General features: G+C 38.5%; 1 pseudogene; it reads right to left on the bottom strand.

Annotated features, from left to right (window-relative positions):
• Positions 1 to 15,785, bottom strand: part of LOC103084913 (40S ribosomal protein S3a pseudogene) — a 184,112-nt pseudogene that overhangs the window by 41,000 nt on the left and 127,327 nt on the right.

The raw sequence follows: 15,785 nt of genomic DNA, 5'->3' as shown, positions 1-15,785 counted from the left end.
CTCTAGAGCTTTTTCTCTGCCGTCTGTCATCTGAGGCATAAACCTGTGCCCTCATGTGTATCCAATTGCAATGTATCTCTTCTATCTAAAGCCAGATAATTACAAGGTTCCATAGTCCCTTGGCAGACTGAATAAAGAGTTACTTTAATTTCTTTTCTTAGGCTCTAGATGTATACTGTGTTCTGTAGAGATACTGTACACAATTCTATAGTAAGGCTGATTATCAGCATTTTTGAATTAATATCCGTTTAGCTAATGGTAAGCCAAGATTGACTCAAGAGCACATAGCATGTGGTTATCTTTAGGATGTGGGATGACTATGTTGATTTTGTTTATCACCATCTTCATTAAGAAGTACCACGTACAAACTGAGTAGTAGAAAAGCATCAGATGTTCCTGGCCCAATATACGGGACATGTATTCGTCTAAACAACTAGTCAGTGAGCAAAAGAGAAATATGTTGTAGAGCAGTGATAAATGTAATGGCAAGTAGAGAAAATTGCTTCTTTAGCTGAGGGACATTTTCTATCCCTGTTCTAATTAATCAGGGAATACATTAGGAAAAGTTTTAGGTTTCCCAAGGGAAGAAGGCGGCTTTATGAGCAGGGTTTTGTTCTCTTTTTAATTAGAGATAGGAAGGAAGATATTGCTTAGCAAGTTTCTGTGGTGGAGGTTTGGAAGTTGAGGGCCAGGTTATTTCACAAAAACTGTGAGGTTCAACTTGGAGGTGAAACAATACATTTTAAAGATATGACAAAGAACAATGCCTCAGCTGCCTTTTGGCTTTTCTATATGTAATTTGAGAACAGTTTTTTAAAAAGAAATTGTAATAATTTTTTTCATTTAAATAATTTATTAAATTATTTAAAATAATATTATGGCAAGCACTAAATATATTCATATGACATGAGAAAAAGAGGAGTTGCAGAGCATTCTATGAGTGTTCAATAAATACTAATTTATGATGGTAAATATAAAAATAATTTAAGGGCCAGTAAATGCAAGGGATGACAAAAGATTAATTCCCGTTGTTCTTTTCAGAAGAGAAGAATATGGAATGATGGGGTTGCTGACTTCAAGTCTGGAGATCAGTCAGGTGAGTATTGGTGAAGGGTACATTTTTAGTTCTGCTCAAGAAGGAGCAAGATGAAATACACTTGCTGTGTAGACTAGAAAAATTTCAAAGTTTTAAAGAAAGATTTGGCACCCAAATACACCTGTTTTAAGTGTTCATTTTTGATGAGTTTTGACAAATATATACACCCATATATCCACCACCACAATCAAGATTTAGAACATTTCCATGACCCAAAAATGTCTCCTTGAGCTTTTTCCTAGTCAATTCCTTATCTATGCCCACAAACAACTGCATATCTGCTTTCTATCAGCATAGATTAGATTTGCCTTTAAAACAAAAGAGTTTCAGATAAATGAAACCATACAGTATGTACTCTTTTGTATTGAGATCCTTTTGCAGAGCATAAAGTTTTTTAGATTTATCTGTGTTGTTGCATATATCAGTAATTTATTCCTTTTTATTGCTGAGTAGTATTCCTCTGCATAGGCATTCCACAGTTTATCTGTCCATTCACCTGTTGAAGAACATTTGGGTTCTATATTAGTATGATTAAATCTCCATCATTTAGTAGGCCTATGTCTCTGGGCTGTGACTGTTGTTTTTCTCCAGTGGTGTAGCTTTTATAAAAACTTTGTCTTAGGTGAGACAGCAATGCTATATAAGTGACTGGAGTGGGAGAAATTCCCTTCCTCTAACTGTGATAAAGCTCTGGAAAAGTCTTTTCCTCTGGATAGCAGGCCTTCATTATGGAGAAGGCATGTTTCATAGTGATTACTCTTCCCTTTCCCTTGCCAGAGCCACGAGTGTATCTATCTTGAATCTTCACTATGAGAACCTGGTCAGTTTCCTGGAGGTAAAGCCTGTGAGAGTGTGGGGTCCCCCAAAATGTGGCCTTCAGAAATTTCTTACTCTCACACTAGTCCATGCTTAGTCTCCAGCAATTTGTCAACCCTACCATTAAGTGTTCCTACCAGTTTATGGCTCCCACGGCTTCTGCTCCAGGTAAGCAGATCTTGGCTATGCCTCTCTGAATGCATCTATCTCCAGATTTCAAGGTGGTGGTTTGCCCTGTGACCTCAATTCTCTGATGGCTCCAAGGAAAGTCTTGATTTTCAATTTGTCCAGCATATTCTTGTTGTAAGGACAGGTGTGACATCTTTTAAGTTCTTTTTTTAAAGTTAATTAATTAATTAATTTTTATTTTTGGCTGTGTTGGGTCTTTGTTGCTGCGTGCGGGCTTTCTCTAGTTGGCGGCGAGCAGGGGCTACTCTTCCTTGCGGCGCGTGGGCTTCTCATCACGGTGGCTTCTCTCGTTGCGGAGCACGGGCTCTAGGCGCACCAGCTTCAGTAGTTGCAGCACGTGGGCTCGGTAGTTGTGGCTCACAGGCTGTAGAGCACAGGCTCAGTAGTTGTGGCGCACAGGCTTAGTTGCTCCGCAGCAAGTGGGATCTTCCCGGACCAGGGCTCGAACCCGTGTCCCCTGCACTGGCAGATGGATTCTTAACCACTGCGCCACCAGGGAAGCCCTAAGTTCTTTACATGTTGGAACTGAAACCAGAAGTGTCGCTCACTTTCATTTTTGAAAGACATTTTCACTGGGTATACAGTTCTAAGTTGACATTTTATTTCCGTTGTCTTTAGGCGTTAATGGTTTCTAACAAGGAGCTCTACGGTGTTTCTTAGTCTTGTTCCTCTGTATGTAAAACACCTTTTCCCCATCTTCCTCTGGCTGCATTTAATATTTTCTCTTTTTAATAATTTGATTATGATATGCCTCTCTGTGGTTTTCTTTCTGTTTGTCCTCCTTGGGATTTGTTGATATTCTTGGTACTGGGGGTTTATAGTTTGTGTAATTAGGAAAATTTTCAGCCATTATTTCTTCAAATAATTTTTCTATTCCTCCTTCTATCTCCTCTCTTTCTGTGACTCCAGTTAGCACATTAGACCGCTTAATATTGTTCCATAGGTCATTGAGTTTCTTTTCATTTTTCTCCGGATATTTTTCTGCTTGTGCTTCAGTTTGGTTAGTTTTTATCTTTTTTTCTGCAGTATCTAATCCAATGTTAATCTAATTCAATTAATTTCATATTTCACATATTACGTTTTTCATTTCTAAAAATTCCATTTGACTTTTATTTATATTTTCTGTTCTCTCCTCATTATGTTCATGTTTTTCTTAAAAAATTTGAGCATGTTGATTACGTTTTCCATTATGATTTTAATATAATTGTTAATTCTATCATCTCTGTCATATCTTGGTCTCTTTTTATTAACTGATTTATTTTCATGGTTATATGTCAAATTTTCCTGCTTCACAGGTCTAGTAGTTTTTTATTGGCTGCTGGACAGTGTGACGTTTACGTTGTTAAGTGTTGGATTTAGTTGTATTCCTTTAGACAGTGTTGGGCTTTGTTCTACAGTTAGCTCACTTGTGGGTCAGTTTTATCATTCCAGAGCTTGTTTTTAGCTTTTAAAAGGGCAGGTCTAGATGCTGATTTAGCCTCACTTTTAAGGAATGACCCTTCTGATGTCTCTACTGAGTGATCCTTTTATTCTCTGAACTCTGTTTTCTTTGGCTGGTGGAAAGACCAGTGATTCTTAGCTCCATGTGAGTTCTGGGAATTTTTGTCTCACCAATCTCTGATAATTCCTTGTAACCTGAAGGATGAATTCAGTGGAGAGGAGAGAGAGAGGGGGAGAGGGAGAGGGAGAGGGAGAGGGAGAGGGAGTCTACTAAATAGAATAGGAACTATGATATGAAAGTAGTTTGTAGTTACCTAACTTGGGAACTGTTTTGTCTCCCTTTTGGCTCTAAGAAGGCTCTTGTAAATATAGGTATGAATCTTACCTCCTCACTTTACACTTTTTAAAAAAATATTTATTTATTTAATTTTTGGCTGCGTTGGGCCTTAGTTGCGGCACACAGGATCTTCGCTGCGGCATGTGGGATCTTTTGTTGTGGCGCAGGGGCTCTTCATTGTGGCAGGCAGGCTCTTCGTTGCAGCATGCGGGCTTCTCTCTAGTTGTGGCACGTGGGCTCCAGAGCACATGGGCTCTGTAGTTGTGGCACGTGGGCTCCAGAGCACGTGGGCTCTGTAGTTGCGGCACACAGGGTTTCTAGTTGTGGTTCTTGTGCTCAGTAGTTGTGGCGCGTGGGCTTAGTTGCCCCACAGCATGTGAGATCTTAGTTCCCTGACCCTGGATCAAACCCACGTCCCCTGCATAGGAAGGCGGATTCTTAACCACTGGACCACCAGGGAAGTCCCTACACTTTTTCTTAATTGTATGAACCTGGAGCTACCTTTAGTTATGACAGCTGAATCTGTATCTAGCTTTTGTCTTCTGAAGCTTACCCTGATAGAGCCAGTAAACCAGGAAATTAGACATACAGTTGTTTCAATCTAAGGAGGCCCAAATAGAAGAGTCTTCGATTCTTGGTCTCCTCCTCTACTGTAGAGAGAGGTGGCAATGTTGCTGATTGGAAAAACCACTAAACTAGGTAGAGGCCTCCAGATGTCAGGGTTCTAGAGCTGGCTTTTCTATTCTTTGTGGGACTGAAAACTCACTTGATCCCTCCCTCCAGTGCTCTTTGGGTTAGATGATCTTCAGTCCCTTTCATCTCAGATAGCCTATGATTCTAATATAGGACAGAGGTCAGATGTCTGGTAGCTTCAGTGACCCCAAATTAGAAGGCAGTAAAAAAATATTCTGGGAATTATGAATCAGGAAGAAGACCAAATTCCTCTTTTTCTGTAGCAGCCAATGAGCTCAAGTACAAATTGGTGTCTCTGTGCTATAAACTATAGTGTAGTTTCCCATGAGTGTCATATATACATCCTGAATTGCTCCTTGGAGTTTGTCCATCAATTCTAAGTTATATTTCACCTGGTCTCATTACTGTGTTTCTGTATTTCTCAATTTTATTTTTTGTCATACTTTGTTGTACGGATTCTTGTATGTTACATCAAAATCTTTGTAGAGTGTGGTGCTGGTGGTGAGAAATTTTTAAATACTTAAATGAGGAAACAAATAATTAATGAAAACAGATGCAAAAATATCACAATAAACATCTAACGCTTATTCAGATATTTATGTATCTGAATATGCAATTTTTCACAAGTTTCTTTATGTGTTTTTCTCTGAAGACAGCAAATGAAAAGTCTAAACTGGAAGGTGAATGGAAGGATGCTAGAGACAGGAAAACATGGCAGCAGCAAGAGGTGACCATTTATTTTTCATATCAGAGGGAGAAGAGAGATCCAAAAGGAGATAGAAAACTGCCTTGTGTTTTATAGCCCCTCACCTAAGCTGATATTCAGAATGAAGACATCTCATCACGAAGACTAGATTAAATAGTTTTCACTAATGTTTTGCTTGAGAAGGCAGGGAAAAAGTACGTTTTTTGTTTGGGATTGAACTAGCCGGAAAGCTTTAATTACTTTTACTGTGCTGTGAGTTCACTTCTCACCAAAATCATGGAAAATATGTTCTTTTGATTTGCTTGGCAGATGCATTTCTAATGCAATTGGAAGGGTATGATAACAGAAATGCCTTCAATGATCCACTGCTTTCAGGGTTCTACAAAGAATGTATTCTGACTTCACAGGCCCTGGAGGAAGGATTTTTCATACCAGCCTTCTTGATATTTGAGGTCTGATCTTATCTGTTCTCTTGATGTGGCATGAGTAGGTTTTCTGCCCTTCAGCACAGCTCAGGTATTTGATTATGGCCCTTCTCTCCTCTTGGATTTGGTAGATGTTTATCAGGCTGGGACTAAGTTACCTTCCTGTGTGATGATTCTGCTCTCCCCAGTTTCCATAGCTCTGTGCTGTAATGTGCTAGATTAGAGACCCTCATCGTTGAGCACAGATTATCATCATCTGCATACCTAGAGACTCCATCGAGAGCTGAGTCTTTGGGTCACCTCTCAAAGTGACCCCTCTACTCTGAGGGCTTACTTGAGATGAGAGAGTCCTTTTGTTCCTAGAATGTCTTTGTTTTATTCTTGGTTCAAAGACACTGGCTTTAACACTGTATACAACTAAGATGACCTATGCCGTATTTCAGCCATAAGATTCTCTCAGCCTTGCTTAAGAGAAGGATACTCTCAGGATGGGAACTTCATCCTCGCCAAATCTTTATAAACATTAAAGTCTTTTTTAAAAAATTTAACTCTTAAACTCAATTTGCATTATTCTAATCTGAGTGCCTTATCTCTGGGCCCTTGACTGAAACAAAACCCAGTAACAGTGGATTAGAATTTGCTTTGGATTTAACTTAATGAGTGTTTGGATTCTGAAATCTGTTTTAGATTCATTCTTCTGTATCTCAAACCTGAGTCCTTGGGTGATATTTCCTCTTTGCGTTTATTAATCCTTAATGCCTGCCAGGAATAGTGAAATTATATTAATTTTGTTACAAGAAAAGAAATGATAAAACAATAAGCATTACCTTATATGTTCTGCCCAGGCAGTGGTATCTTTGGGGTAATTAAATTCTGGTTTATGTATAATATTTAGCATATAGGTAATCTTTTACTTGAAAAATCAGAATATACATTTCATAGCATAATTTAAATATTTCAAAATAAAGGTAAATCACGTTCATTTTTCTCATATAATTTAGAAGGTACTTTAGGATATTTTTCATTAGCTAAGGATATTTTAAACATTATTTATCGTGGTATTCTTGAAGTAATTAAATGTTCTAGTTAAGAGATTTGGAGGAATATTGTAATCTTTAAAAAATGAAATGTGTTCTGACAATATTTTGGTTGAAATACCTTTCTGGGTTAGGTGTAGGAGAAATAGGGAGAAAAGAATGCACTCAGCTAGCATTTGGGGAGAAATCGTTTTCCTTTTCCTTTCTCTGTGGGCAAAAAGCATGAGATAAAAATAATCAGAATAAGGTCCTTAGGTATCGAGAATGTATTAGAATCAGAACACTTACTACTTCAGAGCAAATGAGATCTATAGATCGTTAATTGCAGCTTGGTGTCTTTTATAAGAATGCCTCATGTAGTGAGCACATTGTCCCGTCACTAAATGGGTAGTGATTATCAGGGAGATTACTGTGATTTATAAGCTCATTTTCTTCATTTTACTTTACATGTGCCAGACACTGACTCATACAATAGAAAAACAAAACAAGGCTGATTTTTAGAAATGAAATGCTTTATTGATTATTGTTGTTCACACCAGAAAGTTATAATATGTGAGATTGTTGAGTATATAGTATATAAATTTTTAAAAATGACTTTACTGCAGGCTTTAGATGATAAACTCTAGTTTTGGTATAGTACATTCCTGCCAGAATCTAAGGAGTGCTACCCAAATGGAGTAAAACAGTATTCTTTATTGTTATGGAAGGAGAAATTATTTTCCTGGAAAAAGATTCTACTTTATCCTGGAATGTACCCTTTTCAGATAAGTGTGATTTCTACAGTAACATGAAGAATTTTATGTCTTCAACCTTTTATGGAGAAAAAGAGTCAGATACTAAAGTGTGGTGAATAATCAGGGAGTGTGATCCACAAGCAACATGTTACTCCTTGTTTTTCGACGAATGGTTTTTGGTAGCTTCAGATATCAAAGGAATTGATCAGATCCTTAAGTCATTTACACATGCAAAGTTAAGTGGAGAATTTACACAATTATTCTGATTGTTGAGAGGCAGTAAAACATGATGATCAGAGCTTGGGCTCTGCAGCTAGACTGCCTGGATTCCCATCATAGCTCTGCCAGTATGATCCTGGGCAACTTACTTAACCTCTCTGTGCATGTTTTCTTCAACTATAAAATAATGATGTTAATATTACCTAGCTCATCGGACTAAATGAGTTAATACACATAAATTGAATGGTGGCAAACATAATACAAATGATGAGTAAGTGCTACTAGCTGTTAGACAAAGAAATATGTATACAGATTCATGGGCTGATTTTTCTTGATCAAGAAACAAATTACTCTGGCAACTTCAACATTTTAGAAAACATTTTGAAGTAGTCTGTTAATTGATACGTAATGGTGTAGTGATGGGAAATGTGGTAGAGTGAGAAAGGAATCCACCATTTTCGAAGAACCCTTGTAGACTTTGAAATAAAACAAATAAGTGTTCATATTCCAGCTCTGTTCCTTGCTGTTCCTTTCTGAACTTGAGAAGATTATTTAACCTTATAGAGCCTCAATTTCCCCACCTGTTAAAGGGGGGCAGTGCTACCTTGCAGTGTTGTGAGCATTTGTAATAATGAATATAGAGTTTTTAGCGTAATGCTGATAAATAATAGGAATCAGGCAATAATCTAGTGGCTCTCTTTCACTAGATTGACAGTGGAATTCTGTCTCATCCAAATAGCTCTCTCAGGGTCAAAGTCAGGGAAGGGACCTGGGGGAAAGTCAAGCCACTATGTTTTACTTTTTCTTTTTTTTTTTCAGCTTTGAAAGTGAAGAGCACTTGTGATATATGAGTTTCAGACGGCATTCCATGGATAGACCCAGTGAATCGTCTCAGCAGGATTTTAGAGACACTTCTCAGTCAAATCATCCAATGAGTTTGGGCAGGCACTGGGGTACAAATCCAAGTTCCCATGATACAGAGCTGTTGAGACAGGATGGAGCACAGTGTTCTGAAAGAACATCAGGAGAGAAGAAAATATCAGTCGTGTGTCTCTCAAAAAGCAAGGGTCCCAAAGAGGTCAATGTTGGGCAAAGTCAGAAATTTGAGTAGACAGATGTTGCTGACTTATTTCAGAGTCTTAGCTCAGGGGCTGGCATATAGATTTGGAAGAGCAGCAAGACCAATTCCCAGTTTCAGAGGTTCTGATAAATTGCTCAGTTATCAAAGAAAAATCAGCACAAAACATGTGAGTGGTGGGGATTAACATTTACCCAGCAGCTACTTTGTGACATACACTGTGCTACACTTGCTGTATGATAAGTACTGTTCGGCAGTTCTGAACTGGGGTTTGGAGAAACTAAGAAACTTGCCCAAAGCAAGAGTGCTGGCAAGTGGTAGAGCTGAGATCCACACCAAGATCTGCCTTGTTTAGCCTCTAGATTCTCAGGGATTCTGGAACTAGAGGACAAGTCGTGGACTTGGCTGCTAGATCAGTGATACTGGGAGAAACCTTATCTTGTGAAAATGGAAGAAAACCCACAGATTATAATTAGGCACACTGTCAGACAGAGCCAGAGGTGTAGAGTGACTTGACCCTGAGTCGTGGTGATAAACTATAGCACCTTAAATTTCTGAAGACTAAGGTCAGGATTTATCTCAAAGCCTGGGACTAGTTGAGCCTTGAGAGGAAAGGTGATCCCAGTGACAGGAGGAGGGCTACAGGGAAGTAACTTCACAATTCATTTGGCTCCCACCCCACCTTCCACAGTACTTTATTTTTTTAATTAATTTTTCTTGGAGTATAGTTGATTTACAATGTTGTATTCGTTTCTGCCATAGAGCAAAGTGAATCAGTTATACATGTACCTATATCCACTCTTTTTTAGATTCTTTTCCCATATAGGTCATTACAGAGTAATAAGTAGAGTTCCTTGTGCTATACAGTAGGTTCTTTTCAGTTATCTATTTTATATACAGTAGTCCTGCAGTACTTTAAATGGTCCCCTGGAGTCTGCAAAGTGCGAAGCATTAATGTAAAGCTCTAAGTGCTTTCGCTGTCTAATTTGTTATCATGGAGTGGCCAAGTCATATTTATGGCGAGCAACAAGGATCCCTAAGTTAAGGATATAGAGGTATGTTGGCAGTGTTTTATGTGGGAATTCTGTTCTCTGAATTTCATTAAAATAAATCATGGCCTGAATATCCTATGTCTAAAGGAAATAGGAAAATATTATCACCACGTTGGAGACAGGATGAAAACAGAGATGTCTCTATTACTAAGTTATGCCAAAAAGTTTCATATTTAACTACTTATTTTTAGGACCACAGGACAGAAATTATATCTTAGATACTTAAATTACTATATGAAGGTTGGATTTTTAAGGCTAGTAAAGTCAGGATTTGATTCCATAAAACTGATTACTCTTTAAGGCTACCTCACGGGTGAAACATTTTATGTCACACTCAATTAGTTGATTTCTAAATTTTTTATGTGTCAGAGGATTTGTTTACCATCAGGAGAAATGGGAAACAGTTTGGGACCATTGGCATATTCTCTTTAACCATGTAGTAAGTTAAGTTGCTTGTTCGGTTAACAAAAAGAATCCCTCTTATCTACTATGGGAAGGCTTGCTTTGGACCCAGTAATATTCTTACATCAGGTAAGTGTCTCATTGGATTGTCAAAATTTGTGAGTGAGGATATAGTTAAATTGAAATTTTAAATATTCCAGGGACATATTTATCTTTTTTCTAGGTTGTGAAACGGTGACACTTTTTGGAATGGAAGGTTAGCTTGTTTGTCACTTTCTTCAAACTTTTGTTTCCAAAATCTTCTTGTGATGTTCGGTATGTATGTATGTATGTACGTATGTATGTATGTATTTAAAATTCATTTATTTTTAAATTTATTTTTGGCTGCATTGGGTCTTTGTTTCTGAGCGGGCTTTTCTCTGGTTGCGGCGAGCGGGGACTACTCTTGGTTGCAGCGTGCGGGCTTCTCATTGCAGTGGCTTCTCCTGTTGCGGAGCACGGGCTGTAGCTGTGTGGGCTTCAGTAGCTGTAGCACATGGGCTCAGTAGTTGTGGCTCGCGGGCTCTAGAGCGCGGGCTCTAGAGCGCAGGCTCAGTAGTTGTGGCACACGGGCTTAGTTGCTCTGTGGCATGTGGGATCTTCCTGGACTAGGGCTCAAACCCGTGTCCCCTGCATTGGCAGGCGGATTCTTAACCACTGCGCCACCAGAGAAGCCCATTTGGTAATATTTAAACTGTCTCATTGGGTTGGAGCAGTCATACAAACCCAGCTCCATATAGAAACATTAGAATATTTTTTTAAACGCTCAGGATCATACCACCTTAAATCAAACAAAAACAAGTGTACAGTTGTTTCCATTTAAAAATTTTTCTTCCTTCTTTTCAGGATCTTTCCACACACATATGTGATCTTTACATTTTAATTGGTTAATTTTAATTATACAATTACATGAATACATTCTCATTGGAAAAATTCAAACACAGAAATATAAAGAGTAAAAAATGAAAGTCACCCTTCACTTTCTCCTCTCCCCTTAAACCTCATGATCCTTATTAGGTCATCCTTAACCATTATTAAAGGCTTAATATGCATCCACTTACTTCTTTCAATGTAGCTTAATACACATATATACACATACAAACAGAAATACGTTTTTAAACTATACCAATTGGGCAACACATTTTCTTCACTTAATATGTTTTCTTTTTGAAATCATCCTTATAACTCTGCTCTTAATTGATGCACCCTTTCCTGGACTCCTGTTACATCTTACTGTGTATATATATATATATGTATTTTTTTTTACATCTTTATTAGAGTATAATTGCTTTACAATGGTGTGTTAGTTTCTGCTTTATAGCAAAGTGAATCAGTTATACATATACATATGTCCCCATATCTCTTCCCTCTTGCGTCTCCCTCCCTCCCACCCTCCCTATCCCACCCCTCTAGGTGGTCACAAAGCACCGAGCTGATCTTCCTGTGCTCTGCGGCTGCTTCCCACTGGCTATCTATTTTACGTTTGATAGTGTATATATGTCCATGCCACTCTCTCACTTTGTCCCAGCTTACCCTTGCTCCTCCCCGTATCCTCAAGTCCATTCTCTAGTAGGTGTGCGTCTTTATTCCTGTCTTGCTCCTAGGTTCTTCACGACCAAGAGAAAAACAAATACCGTATGCTAACACATATATATGGAATCTAAAAAAAAAAAAAGGTCACTTAATATGTTTTTGACATATCTTTCCTTTAAAATCAGTCTCATTTTTAAAACTGCTACATAGTATTTCAAAATAGACATGGAGCATAAGATAGTTAGCCACTCCTCTACTGATGGACATTTAGATTGTTCCTCATTTTCTACTCATAAATAATGTTGAAATGAGCATCCTTGAATATATATATTCTTTTCTAGAATAGGTATTTAGAAGTGGAGTTGTCAGGGTGAAAGATATCTTCAGTTTAGTTGAATTTAGATTGAAGCTGTCAATTTCTCATTTAAAAAACTATAAAGTTTATGCTCCCAGTGGTATTGCAAGAGAGTACCATTTCTACACATCACTGTCAACATTGACTATAATAAATCTTTTAATATTTTGCTAATCTGATGGGTCAAAAGGATAAAAATTATTTCCATTTTAATTACTTGATCATAATAATATATTGTTATTTTAATGACAGATTCAATTTGCTAATATTTGCTTAGAAATATATATATATATTTTGGGGGGGGCTGCATTGGGTGTTAGTTGCAGCATGCGGGATCCTCGTTGCAGCACGGGGGATCCTCTGCTGTGGTGCGTGAGCTCCTCCTTGTGGCACGCGTGCTTCTCTTTAGTTGTGGTGCACTGGCTCAGTAGTTGCGGTGCATGGGCTCTCTAGTTGTGGCGTGCGGGCTGCAGAGCTCGTGGGCTCTGTAGTTGTGGCACATGGGCTCCAGAGTGCATGGGCTCTGTAGTTGTGGTGTGCGGGCTCTCTAGTTGTGGCCCACATGCTCAGTAGTTGCAGCACGTGGGCTTAGTTGCCCTGCAGCATGTGAGGTCCTAATTCCCCGACCAGGGCTTGAACCCCCATCCCCTGCATTGGAAGGCATAGTCTTAATCACTGGACCACCAGGGAGGTCCCTTACTTTTTTTTTTTTTTTTAAAATATTTATTTTATTTTATTTTTGGCTGTGTTGGGTCTTAGTTGTGGCACTCAGGATCTTTTGTTGTACCGCGCGGGCTTCTCTCTAGTTGTGGTGTGTGGGCTTCTCTCTAGTTGTGGCACACAGGCTCCAGAGCGCGTGGGCTCTGTAGTTGTGACACGTGGGCTCCAGAGCGTGTGGGCTCTGTAGTTGTGGCATGTGAGCTGTCTAGTTGTGGCGCACGGGCTCAGTAGTTGCAGTGCACGGGCTTCGTTGCCCCGCGGCATGTGGGATCTTAGTTCCCTGACCAGGGATCAAACCCACGTCCCCTGCATTGGAAGGCAGATTCTTAACCACTGGCCCACCAGGAAGTCCCGAAGTCACTTACTTAGAATCTACTTATTTATAGCAGAGTGTCATATGGTTTTAGTTTTTTTGTTTTGATTTTTGGGGTTTTTTTTGTCTGCTGTAGTAATGGTGTTAAATTAAGCTCGTAGTGTAATTTGAGAAGATTTTCTTACTTTCCTATGATCTGGAACTATTTATACACAGTGTAGGAACCTGTATTGAAACCTTCTCTTCCTGGTGACTTTTGTCCTGGTAGGTTTTAAAATTTCTTTCACGATCATCAGCCTCTTCGTGTTTTTTGCGTCTTAAGTCTATTTCGGTAACTAACTTATATAGTTTAGAAAATCATTAAGGTCATCTGGCTTTCAAATTTATTACGTGTAAAGTGATACACATTGTTTTCTTACAATTTTATTTACTCTTATCTCTATCTCTAGTTATTCTCATTTCAGAATCCAAGTGTGTGTTTGTGTTCTCTTTTTCTTAGCTGTGTTTTTGTTACTTAATTAGCTTTTTCAAAAAACTGGGTTTGGTTTTGTCTTTTTGTGGTTATTTTCTACATTATTATTTTAGCTTTTATTTATTTTTAAAATTTGTTTTTTATTTGTGTCAAAGTCGCATGTGCACGTAGTTTAAAGAATCAAGCAGTTTTACAAGGCACGTTTTAAGAAACATGGAGTCCTCTTGCTCCCATTTCTCGCTCTCAAGTGTTTTAGATGATTCATTTGATATTATTTCCATATCTCTATATGGCATGTTATATGGCTACTTCTTGATGTCTCAGTTTCAAGCATTATCAACTGACTTCCCATCATATATGATGGAGAATTAACTTTCTGTCCATCTACACCCCATCCTTATCATCCCCCATTTTCTAACCATGCTCCCCAGGCTCCCAGTTTGTTGTAGTTTCGCTTACATCAATATTCAGGATTTACATTATTATGAATAAATCACTGGTTTTCATAGTGGCTGTCCATTTAAATCACTTGGGGAGCTTAAAAAATACTGATGCCTGGGGCTTCCCTGGTGGCACAGTGGATAAGAGTCTGCCTGCCAATTCAGGGGACACAGGTTCGATCCCTGGTCCGGGAAGATCCCACATGCCGCAGAGCAACTAAGCCCGTAAGCCACATCTACTGAGCCTGTGCTCTAGAGCCCGCAAGCCACAACTACTGAAGCCCACGTGCTTAGAGCCTGTGTTCCGCAACAAGAGAAGCCACTGCAACGAGAAGCCTGTGCACCGCCACGAACGGTAGCCCCTGTTCGCCACAACTAGAGAAAGCCTGTGTGCAGCAACGAAGACCCAACACAGCCAAAAAATAAATACATAAAATGAAGATTAAAAAAAAAATACTGATGCGTATTTCTGATTTAATTGATCCAGGTGTGGTTTGGGCATCTGAAGTTTTAAAAGCTCCTTAGATGATTCTAATGTTTGGCCAAGGTTGAGCACCAAGGAAATGTTATTCACAGTTGATTACTCGGTTTAATTTTCCTTTCTGTAAAACCTTTTAATTTTCCTCGGAGGTATTATCTTCTTTTTACATTTGCTTCACTTTCTATGTTCTTATCCTTAATTCAACCCCACATTCCTCTCAATATATTCATGTTCGTCAAGTGTTCATTCAGTGTTATCTTCTGGAAGAAATCAGTCTGGGAGCCTTCACAACAGTTCTTGCCTTACTTAGTTGCTCTCTAAGCTGTTCCAAGTAGTCATCTCAGTATCTTACTCCACCATCCTCCCGAGAGTTCCTTTCTCCTCTTGTTTTGGCTCCTGGTTTTCTGGATCCTATGTCTTCCTCTCCTCTTGGTTTACTACCTCATTGTGATAGAGCACCTCTCTTAACTTCCATACAGAGAAGAGTTCATAGAAGGTGACTTTTTAGAAATTATCTTGGCAGTAATACTTTAGCTGCCTATATAAATTTTGGTTGGAGATCATTTTTCTTCAGAATTTTACAAGAAAATGCCTCCTTGTCTTTTAATTTCCAGTGATGCCACTGAGAAGTCTCATGTCATTCTGCTTTTTACGAGACCTACTTTTTTCTCTCTCTGAAAGCTTTGAGGATCTTCTCTTTATTTAATGTTCTGAGATTTCCTGATGGTGTGACATGGAGAGGATCTATTTTTATCTGCTGGTGGGTTCTTTCAGTCTGGAAACTCATGTCTTTCAGTTGTGGGAAATATTTCTGAATAATGTTTTTTGATGATTTCTTCCTCCCCATCTTCTCTTCTCTCTTTCTGGAACTTCTTCTATTGGGATGTGAGACCTCTTGGAAGTGCCCCGTGATTTCATTTTCTCTCTTCTTCTCCATCTCTTTGTCCTTTTACTGTGACTTCTGGGAGATCCTGAATAATATTTTCCCTCCTCTTACAATTTTAAAAACAGCTATCATTTGATTTTCTTGTTAATTCTTGGAATATTCCTTTGTTCTAAAGCATCCTTCTCTTCTTTCCTAGAAGCAGCATCTTCTCATTTCCTTACAGGGAAAATAACGATAGTTTTTCTTTAAGTTTTCTTTCCCTTTCTTTCTGTTTCTTCCAACTTTTGCTTTGCTTTTTTTTTTTTTTTTTTTTTTTTTTTTT

The sequence above is a fragment of the Lipotes vexillifer genome, unplaced genomic scaffold (assembly GCF_000442215.2).
Source record: "Lipotes vexillifer unplaced genomic scaffold, Lipotes_vexillifer_v1.1 scaffold1086, whole genome shotgun sequence".
Lineage (NCBI taxonomy): Eukaryota > Metazoa > Chordata > Mammalia > Artiodactyla > Lipotidae > Lipotes > Lipotes vexillifer.
This window is presented reverse-complemented; position numbering and strand designations above follow the sequence as displayed.